Consider the following 18,470-nt stretch of genomic DNA (forward strand, 5'->3'; position numbering starts at 1 on the left):
GCACTCTCTTTTTGGATTCTCCTCTGTATTGCTTGGGAGAGTACTAGGAGGGGTTTCAGTGACTCTTTTACTCAGCTGGCCCACTTGTGCCTCCAAATTTCTAATGGAGGAACTAGTTTCATTCATGAAACTTAGAGTGGCCTTAGATAGATCAGAGACTATATTTGCTAAGCTAGATGGATTCTGCTCAGAATTCTCTGTCTGTTGCTGAGTGGATGATGGAAAAGGTTTGCTATTGCTAAATCTATTTCTTCCACCATTATTAAAACCTTGTTGAGCCTTTTGTTGATCCTTCTATAAGAAATTTGGATGATTTCTCCATGAGGGATTATAGGTGTTTCCATAGGGTTCACCCATGTAATTCACCTCTGCTATTCCAGGGTTCTCAGGATCATAAGCTTCTTCTACAGAAGATGCCTCTTGATAACTGTTGGATGCAGCTTGCATTCCATTCAGACTCTGAGAAATCATATTGACTTGCTGAGTCAATATTTTTTTCTGAGCCAATATTGCATTCAGAGTATCAATTTCAAGAACTCCCTTCCTCTAAGGCGTCCCATTACTCACAGGATTCCTTTCAGAAGTGTACATGAACTGGTTATTTGCAACCATGTCAATGAGTTCCTGAGCTTCTGCAGGCGTTTCCTTTAGGTGAATGGATCCACCTATAGAATGGTCCAGTGACATCTTTGATAGCTCAGACAGACCATCATAGAATATATCCAGGATGGTCCATTCTGAAAGCATGTCAGAAGGACACTTTTTGGTCAGTTCCTTGTATCTCTCCCAAGCTTCATAGAGGGATTCACCTTCTTTCTGTTTGAAGGTTTGAACATCCACTCCTAGCTTGCTAAGCTTTTGACGAGGAAAGAACTTGGCTAAGAAAGCCGTGACCAGCTTATCCCAAGAGTTCAGGCTATCTTTAGGTTGAGAGTCCAACCATATTCTAGCTCTGTCTCTTACAGCAAACGGGAATATTATAAGCCTGTAGACCTCAGAGTCAACCCCATTGGTCTTAACAGTATCACAGATCTGCAAGAATTTAGTTAAGAACTGAAAAGGATCTTCTGATGGAAGTCCATGAAACTTGCAGTTCTGTTGCATCAGAGAAACTAATTGAGGCTTTAGCTCAAAATTGTTTGCTCCAATGGCAGGGATTGAGATGCTTCTTCCATGTAAATTGGAATTTGGTGCAGTAAAGTCACCAAGCATCTTCCTTGCATTGTTATTATTTTCGGCCATCTCTCCTTCTTTTTCGAAAATTTCTGTCAGATTTTCTCCAGAGAATTATGCTTTGGCTTCCCTTAGCTTCCTCTTCAGAGTCCTTTCAGGTTCAGGATCAGCTTCAACAAGAATGTTCTTATCCTTGTTCCTGCTCATATGAAAAAGAAGAAAACAGAAAAAAAAAATATGGAATCCTCTATGTCACAGTATAGAGATTCCTTTATGTGAGTAGAAGAAAATAAGAATAGAAGAAGGAAAAGATAAGAATCCAAACACAGGGGAGAGGAGTGGGTTCAAATTCTTAGATGAAGAGGAGTGTCAGTAAATAAATAAATAATTAGAAGGAGATGAGGGAGAAGAATTTTCGAAAAACATTGAAAATAAAAGAAAAATATTTTTGTTTTTAAATTAAATTTAAAGTTAGAATTCGAAAATACAATAAAAAAGAAAAATTAAATTAAATTAAAGTAAAAATTAAAACAATTAGTTAATAAAAAAGGAATTTTGAAAAAGAGGGAAGGGATTTTCGAAAATTAGAAAGAGAGGGTTAGTTAGGTAGTTTTGAAAAAGATATGAATCAAACAAAAAGATAAGATTAATTGAAAAAGATTTGAAAATCAATTTTGAAAAGATAAGAAGTTAGAAAATAAGTTAGAAAAGATTTTGAAATTAATTTTGAAAAAGATGTGATTGAAACTTATTTTGAAAAAAGATTTGAAAAAGAGTTTTAAAAAGATTTGATTTTGAAAATTAAAGTTGATTACTTGACTAACAAGAAACTTGAAGATATGATTTTAAAAATTAAAGATTGAACCTTTCTTAATAGGCAAGTAACAACTTATAATTTTTGAATCAATCACATTAATTGTTAGCATTAATTTCGAAAATATGAAATAGAAATAAGAAAAAGATTTTGAAAATAAATTTTGAAATTTTCGAAAATATTAAGAAGAAAATTGAAAAAGATTTGATTTTTGAAAAAGATTTGGAAAAGATAGAATTTTTAAATTGAAAATTTGACTTGACTCATAAGAAACAACTAAATTTTAAAAAGTTTTGAAAAAGTCAACTCAAATTTTTGAAAATTATGAGTAAAATAAGGGAAAGATATTTTTTTTATTTTTTTGAATTTTAATGACGAGAGAGAAAAACATCAAAAAGACTCAATGCATGAAAATTTTGGATCAAAACAAATGATGCATGCAAGAACACTATGAATGTCAAGATGAACATCAAGAACAGTTTGAAGATCAAGATGAACATCAAGACTTATTTTTTAAAATTTTTAAGAAAAGAAAAACATGCAAGACACCAAACTTAGAAATTTTCAAACTTTATACACTAACAAATTGAAAATGCATATGAAAAACAAGAAAAGACACAAAACAAGAAAATATGAAGATCAAACAAGGAGACTTACCAAGAACAACTTGAAGATCATGAAGAATGCAATGCATGAATTTTTGAAAAATGCAAGAAAGAGATAAACATGCAATTGACACCAAACTTATGACTTGACACTAAATTCAAGCAAGAAACATCAAATTATTTTTGGTTTTATAATTTTATTAAATTTTTTTGGTATTTTTCGAAAATTAATTGGAAAAAGAAAAATAAGGATTTCAAAATTTTTAATAGGAATTCCAGGAATCTTGCAATGTTAGTCTAAATCTCCAGTCCAGGAATTTGACATGGCTTACTAGCCAGCCAAGCTTTCAGTGAAAGCTTCGGTCCAAAATACCAGACATGGCCAATGGCCAGCCAAGCTTCAGCAGATATTGCCTACCTCCCATGTATACAACAACTATATGTGTAACTGCCAAATGGGTGAAGATCAACAAGCTCTTGTGTTGGTCCAAAAGATTAGACATGGCTTACAGCCAGCCAGGATTCAACAAATCATCATGAAACACTAGAATTCATTCTTAAAAATTCTGAATAAAAATATATTTTTGAAAATATTTATTTTTATTATTATTTTTTTTCGAAAATAAGAATAATAAAAACAAGAAGCTTAAAATTAAAATAAAATTACCTAATCTGAGCAACAAGATGAACCGTCAGTTGTCCAACTCGAACAATCCCCGGCAACGGTGCCAAAAACTTGGTACACGAAATTGCGATCATCAACAATGGCGCCAAAGACTTCGTGCTCTCAAACGTGAATCACACTTTGTCACAACTTCGCACAACTAACCAGCAACTGCACTGGGTCGTCCAAGTAATAAACCTTACGTGAGTAAGGGTCGATCCCATGGAGATTGTTGGCTTGAAGCAAGCTATGTTCACCTTATAAATCTCAGTCAGGCGGATTCAAATGGTTATAGAGAATTGATAATTAAAACATAATTAAAATATAAACTAGGATAGAGATACTTATGTAATTCATTGGTGAGAATTTCAGATAAGCGTATAGAGATGCTTTCGTTCCTCCTGAACCTTTGCTTTCCTGCTGTCTTCATCCAATCATTCCTACTCCTTTCCATGGCAACCTGTATGTTGGGCATCACCGTTGTCAATGGCTACATCTCATCCTCCCTGTGAAAATGGTCCAATGCGCTGTCACTGCATGGCTAATCATCTGTCGGTTCTCGATCATACTGAAATAGGATTTACTATCCTTTTGCGTCTGTGACTACGCCCAGCACTCGCGAGTTTGAAGCTCGTCACAGCTATCCCTTCCCGGTTCCTACTCGGAATACCACAGACAAGGTTTAGACTTTCCGGATCTCAGGAACGGCCATCCATGGGTTATAACTTATACCACGAAGACTCTAATATCTCGGACTCGGTCCCCTGTATTAGATATCTAAGAGATACTCATTCTATCTCATCTTCATGTAGAACGGAAGTGGTTGTTAGGCACGTGTTCATAAGTGAGAATGGTGATGAGCATCACATAATCATCAGATTCATCATGTTCTTGGGTGCGAATGAATATCTTAAAATAGGAATAAGCTTGAATTGAATAGAAAAACAATAGTACTTTGCATTAATACTCGAGGAACAGCAGAGCTCCACACCTTAATCTATGGTGTGTAAAAACTCTACCGTTGAAAATACATAAGAACAAGGTCTAGGCATGGCCGAGAGGCCAGCCTCCATGATCTCAGAACTAAACGTCCAAAGATCCCTGAATACAATAGTAAAAAGTCCTATTTATGCTAAACTAGTTACTAGGGTTACAGAGATAAGTAAATGATGTAGAAATCCACTTCCGGGGCCCACTTGGTGTGTGCTTGGGCTGAGCATTGGAGCTTTCACATGGAGAGGTCTTTCGTGGAGTTAAATGCCAGTTTGTAACCTGTTTCTGGCGTTTAACTCCACTTTCCAACCTATTTTTGGCGTTTGACTCCAGAATAGGGTAGGGAGCTGGCGTTGAACGCCATTTTGCGTCATCTAAACTCGGAAAAAGTATGGAGTATTATATATTTCTGAAAAGCCCTGGATGTCTACTTTCCAACGCAATTGAGAGCATGTCATTTGGAGTTCTGTAGCTCCAAAAAATCCACTTTGAGTGCAAGGAGGTCAGAATCCAACAGCATCTGCAGTCCTTCTTCAACCTCTGAATCTGATTTTTGCTCAAGTCCCTCAATTTCAGTCAGAAAATACCTGAAATCATAGAAAAACACACAAACTCATAGTAAAGTCGAGAAATATGAATTTTATTTAAAAACTAATAAAAATATACTAAAAACTAACTAAATCATATTAAAAACTATGTAAAAATAATGCCAAAAAGCATATAAATTATCCGCTCATCAGGAACACCGGCTGTAGCAACTAACTCGATCACCAAAGCGGAGATGGGTAGGTTACCCTTAGCATGGATACGCCCCATGGCTTGTCGGATGATAGATGGGATGTTGACCAGTTTTTCGGTAAGTACGCACCAAACCAATAGGGCTAGCTCCGTAGAGAGAGATGACTCGTGGGTGCTTGGAAGCATATAGTGGGCCAAGATTTGGGCTCATGCCTGAGTCTCCATAAAGAAAAAACGTGCGTCAATGCCCTTGGGCCGAGGTCTCATCCTCCCTTGGATCCAAAACGCTTCCGGTATGGCAATGACCCGGAGAATGGTGTCCCAATCGAAACCATATTCACAACGCTGTGATAAGAACTCTTGGTAAACGTTAATCCCATCCGCCAATGGTTCCATCTTAAGAACTCCTTAAATAGCTTCCTCCGTGATAAGGACTTGCTTCCGACGTACAAAAATCGATGCAAGAGAAGGCGGGTGGTAGTTGGCATAAAACTCCACCACCCAAGATAGGTTGGCCTCCTGCGGTTGTCTCATGAGAAACCCCCACTATTGCCGCTCGATGCGGGGTATCACAAACGGAACAACATGAGCTGGTGGGGCAAGAAGAGGCTCCGCGTGATAGTTTCGTTTAATTATCATAGGGTATACGAACTCACAGTATCGGTTGGGGAACTTAGCTGGATCTTGTGCAGGGTTGTCCTTCTCTAGTGCATCAACATCGCTGATGCTCCTTGCCTTCTTGAGGAGGGGCTTAGCCTTAGGTGCTTGGTGTGCCTTGTTGGTGGATCTTTGAGGTGCCTTTTTAGTAGTGGTTTCTTTGGCGCCTTTCCCTTATCCTTTTTGATGACCATCCTATGAAAGGGAGAAAGGAGACATTAAACTCAAAGAAACACTCATAAATGGTAATCATACAAGTGAGAAAGAAGGCCATAAGAAATAAGTGTCTTAAATACATGACAGCTGCAACATGTACCTAAGACAACAATGAACACAATGGCAAGTCACTAGCATGTGATGCAAGAGGGATATAAGCATGCAAATAAGAGGCATGAGAATCATATGCTCAAGCATTAATAACAAGAAGCAAGTTATAAGGGGTGAGCATGTAAATATGAAACATGAAGAGTAATAGGCTCAATGCACATAGGAATAAGCAAGTGAGTGAGAAAGAACACTAAGTGGAAAGCATTAAGTCAAATTTGAAACAAAAACTCATATGTGCCTTTCATCAAAAACTTGGTGTGCAACCCTTAAACAATAAACAAATGGAGGAAATGTAACAATGTAGCATCCCACAAAGCATTATCAATCATCATAGAGCACCACAAATTGCAAGGAAATCAAATATAACAAAATAACCCATGAGGGCAAGAGAAATCTCCACTCTTAACACCCATAGCAAATAGAAAAAAAAAGCAAACAAATAAACAAAAAAAATGCATGAATGAGAGTCTAACTAAGAAGGAATGCAAAGGAATGCAACTAAAGAAAGAGAAATTGAAACCAAACAAACAATAAGAAAAGTGAGTGGTACCTTGAAATGGGAAAAATTGATGTAGAATGTAATTGGTGAGAGGAGAAGAGAAATAGGGAAAAAGAGAGAAAAGAGGAAAATGAGGGACCGCCGGAGGTGGTGAGTGCCGCCGGTGGGAGGGGCGGAGAGAGAGTGAGAGTGGTGGTTGAAGGAGGAGGGAGGGTGGAAATAGAAGAATAAGATGGAAATAAGAGAAGGGGAAGGAAGGAATTTGAAAATAGGCGCGCTGTAGGTAAGTCATGTCGCGAAAACAATGCGCGTGCCAACCACGCGTACTCGTGGGCAGCAGAAGAGGATGGGACGCGTACGCGCAAGTGGCGCACACGCGTGGGTACAATTGCACCAGTAGCACAGTGTCAGCATGATTCGTGCACAACACTTTAATTGAGATATCAGGAGTTAGCTGCAGGGTCATCAACACGCACGCGCACGGTGCGCGCATGCTGGATTCGGCAGTAAGCAGATTGACGCGTAAGCATCATGTACGCTTGGGCATGGTGGGAGTTGTGATCCCAGCACAGTGTTGGCGCGATGTTCGCGCAACTCTCGGGAAGAATGTACCAAGAATTGGTGTTGCGCGATCGACGCAGACGCAGCATGCACGCCTACGCGTGGATGCGCAGATGAACAGACGGACGCGTACGCATCCTGTGCGTGCACGCGTGAGCTAGGTTAGGTGCAGGGCATAGTGCCAGCCCAGAGTTAGCCTAACTCTCTGGAGAGTGTACCAGAACTGCAGGTGGCGCAGTCGACGCGTACGCGTCGGCCACGCGGATGCATGGGTTGCACATTCAGAATCATGGATGCGTATGTGTCAGGTGCGCGTACGCGTGACTGGGGTCAGGCGTGGGGCTCAGTGCTGGCTCAATTCTCGCATAACTCTCTGGATTTTTGTACCAGGAGCTGCGAAGGCCATCGACAAGTACGCGTCTAGCACGCTCACGCGTGGTTCCCCCTTTTTTTCATAGACATGAAGAAATTCATATTTATTACAAATTTAGTAGGCACGCAAGCCAAAGGGACCAAAAACACCCAAAACTCCATGCAAACCTAAAAATGGGGTGTTTTCTCCCACACTATAAATCCACCAACTTAAAATCATTCATGAACAACTTATCTAAGGCAACCAAAATCAAGTCTAGAAATAAGCAATCACCAAACACTGAGTTCAAGAGATATATACAAAAGAGACAAAAATTGTAGAGCTCACAATGGTGGGGTGTATCCCACCTAGCACTTTTCTTTAACGTCCTTAAGTTGGACGGTCATGAGCTCGATTCTCGTTGCCATTAGGTGCATCCTCCAAAAGGAACACCTCAATCTCCTTGTTGCTTTTCATCTTTTCTCCATGACACAACTTTAGACGATGCCCATTAACCTTGAAGATGTCGGGGCATGAAGGATGGCGCAAATGATAGATCCCATACGGCTTCGCCTTCTGTACCTGATAAGGTCCTTCCCATCTTGACCTTAGTTTTCCGGGCAACAATCTTAATCATGAATTATAGAGATGGACTAGATCGCCGGCTCTAAATTCTCCTCTTCTTATGTTCTTATCATGCACGGCTTTCATCCTCTCCTTGTAGAGTCTAGAGTTCTCATAGTCTTCTAATCTCAAACACTCCAATTCCACTAATTGTAGCTTTCTCTCAATTTCGCCCCCTGGCAAACTTAGATTGCACTCCGTGACAGCCCAATATGCTTTATGCTCTACCTCCACCGGTAAGTGGCAAGCTTTTCCATATACCAACCGAAAGGGGCTCATGCCAATTAGCGTCTTGTACGCCGTTTGGTAGGCCCAAAGCACATCAGTAAGCTTAGCACTCCAATCTTTTCTATTAGGCTTTACAATCTTTTCCAATATGCGCTTCATCTCCCAATTGGAGACCTCGTCTTGGCTGTTCGTTTGTGGGTGATAGGTTGTGGCTACTTTGTGTATGATCCCATACTTCTTCATGAGTCCTTCCATTCTTTTATTGCAAAAACGTGAACCTTGGTCACTCAAGATTGCTTGTGATAACCCAAAGTGACAAATTATGTTATTTCTCACAAAAGAAAGGACTACATTAGCATCGTCGGTCCGGGTGGGTATCGCTTCCACCCATTTGGACACATAATCAATGACAAGTAGAATGTAGAGAAAACCATTAGAGTTTGGGAATGGCCCCATGAAGTCAATACCCCACACATAAAAAATCTCACAAAATAACATGGTTTGTTGGGGTATTTCATCCATCTTGGAGATATTACCAAATCTAAGACATTGAGAACAAGATTTACAAAAGAGAGAAGAGTCCTTGAAAAGAGTTGGCCACCAAAATCCACAATCTAGGATCTTTATTGCCGTCCTTTGAGGTCCATAATGACCACCTCCCTCGGAGGAGTGGCAAGTTTCCAAGATTGATTGAAATTCGGTTTGTGGAATGCACCTCCAAATTACTTGATCCGCACCACATCTCCAAAGTTATGGGTTATCCCATACATAATATTTGGATTCGCTTTTTAGCTTATCCTTTTTATGCTTAGAGAGATTAGGAGGAAAGGTGCAAGACACCAAGTAATTGGCTATTGGTGCATACCAAGGTATGACTTCCGAGATTGTTTGCAATAGGAGCGGAATCGCCTTTGGTGTGCTCAAGGTGACTCAAGTGATCCGCCACTAGATTTTGCGAACCACTCCTATCTTTGATTTCCACGTTAAATTCTTGCAACAACAAAACCCATCTAATTAACCTTGGTTTGGATTCCTTTTTAGCCAACAAATATTTTAACACCGCATGATCCGAGTACACTACCACCTTGGAGCCAAATAGATAAGCTCGGAATTTATCCAAAGTAAAAACAATAGCCAACAACTCTTTCTCGGTGGTAGTGTAATTGGATTGGGCTCCATCCAATGTTTTTGATGCATAGGCAATGACGTATGGATTCTTACCCTCGCGCTATGCTAGCACAGCTCCCACCGCATAGTTTAAAGCATCATACATTATTTCGAACGGCCGACTCCAATCCGGCCCATTCACGATGGGAGCTTGGGTCAATGCCACCTTAAGCTTGTCAAAAGCCACCATGCACTCTTCACTTAGGTCAAACTCAACGTCCTTTTACAACAATCGAGATAGAGACAATGCTACCTTACTAAAGTCCCTGATAAATTGCCAGTAAAAACCTACATGTCCAAGGAACAAACAGACTTCCCACTCGGAGGAGGGGTAAGGCAAGCAAGATATAACATTGATCTTTGCTGGATCTACAAAAATACCATCGTTGGAGACAATATGTCCTAAAGCAATATCTTGGCTAACCATAAAATGACACTTCTCCAAATTTAAGACAAGATTTGATTTAGTACATCTCTCCAACACTTTTGCAAGGTTATCTAAGCAATGATCAAAAGAGTCCCCATAGACGCTAAAGTCATCCATGAACACCTCCATGCATTGCTCTAGAAGATCGGCAAATATGCTCATCATGCACCTCTGGAAAGTTGCTGGTGCGTTGCATAAGCCAAATGGCATATGCTTGTAGGCATAAGTTCCAAAGGGGCAAGTAAATGTAATTTTTTCTTGATCTTCTAAAGCAATGTGTATTTGGAAATACCCCAAATAGCCATCTAGAAAACAGTAATAAGATTTACCAGATAATCGATCAAGCATTTGATCGATAAACGGTAGTGGAAAATGATCCTTTATAGTGGCCGTGTTCAACCGTCGGAAGTCAATGCACACCCGCCATAAGTATCACACCCTCGTAGCTATAAGCTCCCTGCTTTCATTCTTGATTGTGGTCACCCCGGACTTCTTTGGTTCAACTTGGATGGGACTCACCCATTCACTTTCCGAAATGGGGTAAATGATGTCCGCCTCTAATAGTTCGGTGGCCTCCTTCTTTACAACCTTTAGATTGATAGGATTCAACGCCTTTGAAGTTGCCTAGGAATATTCGGTGCTCGCACACTTGGGGACTGATGAGCGGATATTTTATACGCTTTTTGGGGTTAATTTCATATAGTTTTTAGTATGTTTTAGTTAGTTTTTAGTTTATTTTCATTAGTTTCTAGGAAAAATTCATATTTCTGGACTTTACTATGAGTTTGTGTGTTTTTCTGTAATTTCAGGTATTTTCTGGCTGAAATTGAGGGAGCTGAGCAAAAATCTGATTCAGGCTGAAAAAGGACTGCTGATGTTGTTGGATCCTGACCTTTCTGCACTCGGAATGGAATTTCTGGAGCTACAGAAATCCAATTGACGCGCTTCCAATTGCGTTGGAAAGTAGACATCCAAGGCTTTCCAGAAATATATAATAGTCCATACTTTGCTCAAGGATAGACAACGTAAACTGGCGTTCAACGCCAGTTCCATGTTACAGTCTGGCGTCCAGCGCCAGAAACATGTTACAAGTTGGAGTTCAACGCCAGAAACAAGTTACAGCCTGGCGTTGAACGTCCAAAACAGCCCAGGCACGTGAGAAGCTTTAGTCTCAGCCCCAGCACACACCAAGTGGACCCCAGAAGTGGATTTCTGCACTATCTATCATAGTTTACTCATTTTCTGTAAACCTAGGTTACTAGTTTAGTATTTAAACAACTTTTAGAGACTTATTTTGTATCTCATGACATTTTAGATTTGAATTTTGACTCTTTGACAGCATGAGCCTCTAAACTCCATTGTTGGGGGTGAGGAGCTCTGCTGTGTCTCGATGAATTAATGCAAGTATTTCTGTTTTCCATTCAAACATGCGTGTTCCTATCTAAGATATCCATTCGCACTTCAATATGAATGTGATGAACGTGACAATCATCATCATTCCCCCACGAACGCGTGCCTGACAACCACTTCCGTTCACCGTAGAATGAATGAAAATCTCTTTGATCTCTTAATCAGAATCTTTGTGGTATAAGCTAGATTGATGGCAGCATTTAAAAGAATCCGGAAAGTCTAAACCTTGTCTGTGGTATTCCAAGTAGGATTCAATGACTGAATGACTGTGACGAGCTTCAAACTCGCGAGTGCTGGGCGTAGTGACAGACGCAAAAGGATAGTAAATCCCATTCCGATACGATTGAGAACCTGCAGATGATTAGCCGTGCGGTGACAGCGCACCTGGACCTTTTTCACTGGAAGGATGGATGGTAGCCTTTGACAACGGTGATCCACCAACACACAGCTTGCCATAGGAGGACGTGCGTGCGTGAATCAGGAAATCGAGGAAGGCAAAATTTCAGAAGACAAAGCATCTCCAAAACTCCAACATATTTTCCATTACTGCATACAAGTATAATTTGTGTTCTGCCCTTCTTACTTTTTACAATTCAAATTAAGCATTATTATTGATATTATATCCTGACTAAGAGTTACGAGATAACCATAGCTTGCTTCAAGCCAACAATCTCCGTGGGATCGACCCTTACTCACGTAAGGTATTACTTGGACGACCCAGTGCACTTGCTGGTTAGTTGTGCGAATTTGTGAAGAATTGTGATTTCCAATTTCGTGCACCAAGTTTTTGGCGCCGTTGCCGGGGATTGTTTGAGTTTGAACAACTGACGGTGAATCCTGTTGCTTAGATTAGGAAAATTTTGTCTTTTGGGTCAGAGTCTTTTATATTCTTTTCAAAAAAAAATTATAAAAATAAAAATAAAAATAATATTTTTTCTTAGTTATTAAAAATATTTTTCAAAACAAGTGTTACATTTACTGCCCATTTGGCTAGAGCGTTGGTCTGTGTTCTTGGTAAATTGGGTATCTACTTTTTAAAATTATTTTTCAAAAATAATTTTTACATTAAATCTTGTGCCAAACTTTAAGTTTGGTGTTTTCTTGTTGATTTTTCTTTGGTTTTCGAAAAATCTTATTTTGGTTTTCTAAAAATTTTAAGCTTGGTATTCTTTCTTCATGTTCTTGTGTTCTTGTGAATCTTCAAAGTGTTCTTGAGTTTTCCTTGTGTCTTGATCTTAAAATTTTTAAGTTTGGTGTTCCTTGGTGTTTTCCCTCCAAAATTTTCGAAAACAAGGAGCATTAGATCTAAAAATTTTAAATCTTGTGCTATCTTATTGTTTTCCTCTCTCCTTTTTAAATTCAAAAATATCTTTTCTCTCTATTTTAAAGCAAATTTTCGAAATTTACCTTTAAAATTCAGATTTTTATTTCAAAATTTAAAACCTTTTTCAGAAATCATCATATCCTTTTCAAAACTTCTTAACCACTTTCTCTCTCCTCATTTTTTCGAAAATCTTCACCCATTTTTTATTTATTTTATTTTCGAAATAAATAAATGAAAATAATTTTTTTATCATCTCCCTTTCTCCATCATGGATCTAAGTGGAAATGAACAGTCCAGAAGGACTCTGGGGTCATATGCTAACCCCTCTACTGCTTCATATGGGAGTAGTATCTGCATACCCTCCATTGGAGTCAGTAGCCTTGAGTTGAATCCTCAGCTCATTATCATGGTGCAGCAAAGCTGCCAGTATTCCGGTCTTCCACAGGAAGAACCTATAGAGTTTCTGGCACAGTTTTTACAAATTGCTGACACAGTACATGATAAAGAAGTAGATCAGGATGTCTACAGATTATTACTATTTCCATTTGCTGTAAAAGACCAAGCCAAGAGGTGGTTAAATAACCAACCTAAGGCTAGCATAAGGACATGAAAACAGCTGACAGAAAAATTCCTGAATCAATACTTTCCTCCAAAACGGATGACACAGCTAAGGCTGGACATCTAAGGCTTTAAACAAGGAGATAATGAATCTCTTTATGATGCCTGGGAGAGATACAGAGAGATGCTACGAAAATGCCCTCTGAAATGTTTTCAGAGTGGGTTCAGTTAGACATCTTCTATTATGGGCTTACAGAAAGAGCTCAGATCTCTCTAGATTACTTAGCTGGTGGATCTATCCACATGAGAAAGACAATTGAAGAAGCTCAAGAGCTCATTGATATAGTTGCCAGAAATCAGCATCTGTACCTAAGCAGTGACCCTTCCATGAAAGAAGAGGTTAAAACAGTAACTGCTGAACTCATTCATGTAGAACAAGCTGCTGAATTCAATCAGCAATTGGACTTTCTAAAACAAACAAAACAGCAGCTGTCAAAACAAATAACAGAAAAATGCCAAGCAGTTCAATTAAGAAGTGGGAAAACATTAAATACCCCACCTCAAGGCAGCAGGAAGCCAAGGAATGAGCAAACCACCCAAAATCCATCTGAGGATAGTAAGAGCCCAGGAAAAAATAATTCTGGCGTTAAAACACCAGAAATTGGGTGGAAGGCTGGCGCTGAACGCCCAGACCATGCTCAGGACTGGCGTTCAACGCCAGAAACAAGCAAGGAACTGGCGTTGAACGCCCAAAGGAAGCACAGTTCTGGCATTCAGACGCCAGGAACAGATGAGGAATTGGCGTCTAACGTCACTCCAGCTTCTAACTCTGGCACTCAAATGCCAGAGAGGGATCAGACACACACAAGTACTGATGACAACCCCTCTAAAAAAGGCTTCTTCAACTATTTCTGTAGGAAATAAACCTACAGCAACCAAGGTTGAGGAATATAAAGCCAAGATACCTTATCCTCAAAAACTCCGCCAAGAGGAGTAGGATAAGCAATTTGCTCGCTTTGCAGATTATCTCAGGACTCTTGAAATTAAGATTCTGTTTGTAGAGGCACTTGAGCAAATACCTTCTTATGCCAAGTTCATGAAAGAGATCTTAAGTCATAAGAAGGATTGGAGAGAAACTAAAAGAGTTCTCCTCACTGAAGAATGCAGTGCAGTCATTCTGAAAAGCTTTCCTGAAAAGCTTAAAGATCCTGGAAGCTTTCTAATACCATGCACATTAGAGGGAAATTGCACCAGGACAGTTTTATGCGATCTTGGGGCAAGCATCAACCTAATACCTGCATCCACTATCAGAAAGCTTGGCTTAACTAAAGAAGTTAAACCAACCTGGATATGTCTCCAACTTGCTGATGGCTCCATTAAATACCCATTAGGCGTGATTGAGGACATGATTGTCAGGGTTTGGCCATTCGCCTTTCCCACTGACTTCGTAGTGTTGGAGATGGAGGAGCACAAGAGTGCTACTCTCATTCTAGGAAGACCTTTCCTAGCAACTGGACGAACTCTCATTGATGTCCAAAAGGGGGATGTCACCCTGAGAGTCAATGAAGATGAGTTTAAGTTGAATGCTGTCAATGCCATGCAGTATCCAAACACACCAAAAGACTGCATGAAAGTTGATCTTATTGACTCTTTGGTAGAAGAGATCAACATGGCTGAGAGTGTTGGAAAACATCTTTAAAGATGTTCCACATGATCTAGAGGATTCAGAGGAATTGAAAGAGTCTCTGAAATTTCCTTAGGAAGAGGAAAAAACTCCTAAACCCGAGCTTAAACCATTACCACCATCCCTGTAATATGCATTTCTGGGAGAAGGTGATACTTTTCCAGTGATCATAAGCTCTGCTTTAAATCCACAGGGAGAGGAAGCACTAATTCAAGTGCTAAGGACACACAAGACAGCTCTTGGGTGGTCCATAAGTGACCTTAAGGGCATAAGCCCAGCTAGATGCATGCACAAGATCTTATTGGAGGACGATGCTAAGCCAGTGGTTCAACCACAGAGGCGGCTAAATCCAACCATGAAGGAAGTGGTGCAGAAAGAGGTCACTAAATTACTGGAGGCTGGGATTATTTATCCTATTTCAGATAGCCCCTGGGTGAGTCCTGTTCAAGTTGTCCCTAAAAAGGGAGGCATGACAGTGGTTCATAATGAAAAAAATGAACTGGTTCCTACAAGAACAGTTACAGGGTGGCGCATGTGTATTGATTACAGAAGGCTCAATACAGCCACCAGAAAGGATCATTTTCCTTTACCATTCATAGACCAGATGCTAGAAAGACTAGCAGGTCATAATTATTACTGCTTTTTGGATGGCTATTTAGGCTACAACCAAATTGCAGTAGATCCCCAGGATAAAGAGAAAATAGCATTCACATGTCCATCTGGAGTATTTGCTTACAGAAGGATGCCTTTTGGGCTGTGTAATGCGCCTGCAACCTTTCAGAGATGCATGCTCTCTATTTTCTCTGATACGGTGGAAAAATTTCTGGAAGTCTTCATGGATGACTTCTGAGTATATGGAGACTCATTCAGCTCCTGTCTTGATCACCTGACACTGGTTTTGAAAAGATGCCAAGAGACCAACCTGGTTTTAAACTGGGAAAATTGTCACTTTATGGTGACTGAAGGGATTGTCCTTAGGCATAAAATTTCAAACAAGGGAATAGAGGTTGATCAAGCTAAAATATACGTAATTGAAAAATTACCACCACCTGCCAATGTTAAGGCAATCAGAAGCTTTCTGGGGCATGCAGGATTCTATAGGAGGTTTATAAAGGATTTTTCAAAAATTGCAAAACCTCTAAGCAACCTGCTAGCTGCTGACACGCCATTTGTGTTTGACACAGAGTGTCTGCAGGTGTTTGAAACTCTGAAAGCTAAGCTGGTCACAGCACTAGTTATCTCTGCACCAGACTGGACATTACCGTTCAAATTAATGTGTGATGCCAGTGATCACGCCATTGGTGCAGTACTGGGGCAGAGGCATGACAAGCTTCTGCATGTCATTTAATATGCTAGCCGTGTTTTGAATTATGCCCAGAAAAATTACACAACCACAGAAAAAGAATTGCTTGCAGTGGTTTATGCCATTGACAAGTTTAGATCATACTTAGTAGGATCAAAAGTGATTGTGTACATAGATCATGCTGCTCTTAAATATCTACTCACAAAGCAGGATTCAAAACCCAGACTCATAAGATGGGTGTTACTTCTGCAAGAGTTTGATATAGAAATAAGAGACAGAAAAGGGATAGAAAACCAAGTGGCTGACCATCTGTCCCGGATAGAACCAGTGGAAGGGGCGTCCTCCCCCTCTATTGAGATCTCTAAAACCTTTCCGGATGAGCATTTGTTCACCATTCAGGAATTACCATGGTTTGCAGGCATTGCAAACTACAAAGCTGCAAGGTTCATTCCCAAGGAGTACAGTAGGCAACAAAAGAAAAAATTAATTACTGATGCAAAGTACTACTTGTGGGATGAACCCTATCTCTTTAAGAGATGTGCAGACGGAATAATCCGTAGGTGTGTGCCTAGAGAAGAAGTGCAGAGGATCCTATGGCATTGCCATGGATCACAATATGGAGGCCATTTCAGAGGTGAGCGAACAGCCACCAAGGTCCTCCAATGTGGTTTCTACTGGCCTACACTCTATAGAGATTCCCGAGAGTTTGTACGTAACTGTGACAGTTGCCAGAGAGCTGGTAATTTGCCTCATAGTTATGCCATGCCTCAACAAGGAATCTTGGAGATTGAGTTGTTTGATGTATGGGGAATTGATTTTATGGGGCCTTTCCCACCATCATACTCAAACACTTATATTCTGGTGGCAGTTGACTATGTATCAAAATGGGTAGAGGCCATTGCCACACCCACCAATGATACTAAAATAGTACTAAAGTTCCTCCAAAAACACATATTAAGCAGATTTGGTGTCCCTAGGGTACTAATCAGTGATGGGGGCACTCACTTCTACATCAAACAGCTTTACTCTGCCATGGTCCGGTATGGGATTCGCCATAAGGTGGCAACTCCATATCATCCACAGACAAATGGGCAAGCTGAAGTCTCTAACAGAGAACTAAAAAGAATCCTGGAACGGACTGTAAGTACCCGTAGAAAGGATTGGGCACGAAGCTTGGATGATGCTCTGTGGGCTTACAGAACAGCATTCAAGACTCCCATAGGGACCTCTCCTTACCAACTTGTGTATGGTAAGGCTTGTCACCTGCCCGTGGAACTGGAACATAAGGCCTACTGGGCAACCAGATTCCTTAACTTTGATGCTAAATTAGCTGGAGAGAAAAGATTGCTCCAGCTGAATGAGCTAGAGGAATTCAGATTCACTGCTTTCGAAAATGCCAAGCTTTACAAAGAGAAATAAAAAAGGTGGCATGACAGAAAGCTGTCATCTAGAATCTTTGAACCAGGACAAAAGGTTCTGTTGTTTAACTCTAGGCTCAGGCTATTTCCCGGGAAACTGAAGTCCCGGTGGAGAGGACCATATGTGATTACAAGTGTATCACCATATGGTTATGTGGAGCTTCAAGATATTGATTCTGATAAGAAGTTCATTGTTAATGGATAGAGAATCAAGCACTATCTTGAAGGAAATGTTGAGCAAGAGTGCTCAAGGCTGAGGCTAGATTAAAAACTCAGCAAGGTCCAGCTAAAGACAATAAAGAAGCGCTTGCTGGGAGGCAACCCAGCCATGGGGCATCACTTCTTCTAAGCATTTTGCCCTATTCTTGATTTTATTTGTTTATATAAAGTTCATTGATACTAAGGTAAAGATTCAATTGTATAAGTTTACAGGGTTACAGAAGGATTCTGCACACAAAATAGAGAAAAAGAGCTCACTGGCAAGAAAACGCCAGTAAAAGTCTGTTTTGGGCATTCAACGCCCAAAAAAAGCATCCACTGGGCGTTGAACGCTAGTAAGGATAGTCATCTGGGCGTTTAATGCCAGATTTACAGCGTCCTGGGCGTTTAGAAAAATGCCCAGTGACAAAGGAGTTCCTGGCATTCAACGCCAGAAAGAAGCAACAGCTGGGCATTGAACGCCCAGGAGAAACAGCAATTGGGCGTTGAACGCCCAAAACATGCAGCGTTTGGGCGTTCAAACGCCAAGATGGTGGGGAGGAGGTAAATTCGTTTTTTCTTCATATTTTTCATTTTAATCTTAATTTTCATGTTTCAATTCATGATTTCTTGCATAAACATGTTACAAACCCTGATTTCTAAAATCCCTAATTTCTAAAAACCCCACTTTAAAATATCAAATGTATCTTAATCCATAAGCACAAATCCTTTTTTTTATCCAATTC

General features: G+C 40.1%; 1 non-coding gene across 1 annotated transcript; it reads left to right on the plus strand.

The window, feature by feature from the left end:
• Window positions 1–741: 741 nt before the first annotated feature.
• On the plus strand, window positions 742–849 carry LOC148553308 (small nucleolar RNA R71). The gene has a single exon (XR_015892595.1). It is a non-coding gene; the product is annotated as a small nucleolar RNA R71 (small nucleolar RNA).
• The last annotated feature ends 17,621 nt before the right edge of the window (window positions 850–18,470 follow it).

This window comes from Arachis ipaensis, chromosome B7 (assembly GCF_059453495.1).
Source record: "Arachis ipaensis isolate K30076 ecotype BB chromosome B7, ASM5945349v1, whole genome shotgun sequence".
Classification (NCBI taxonomy): Eukaryota; Viridiplantae; Streptophyta; class Magnoliopsida; order Fabales; family Fabaceae; genus Arachis; species Arachis ipaensis.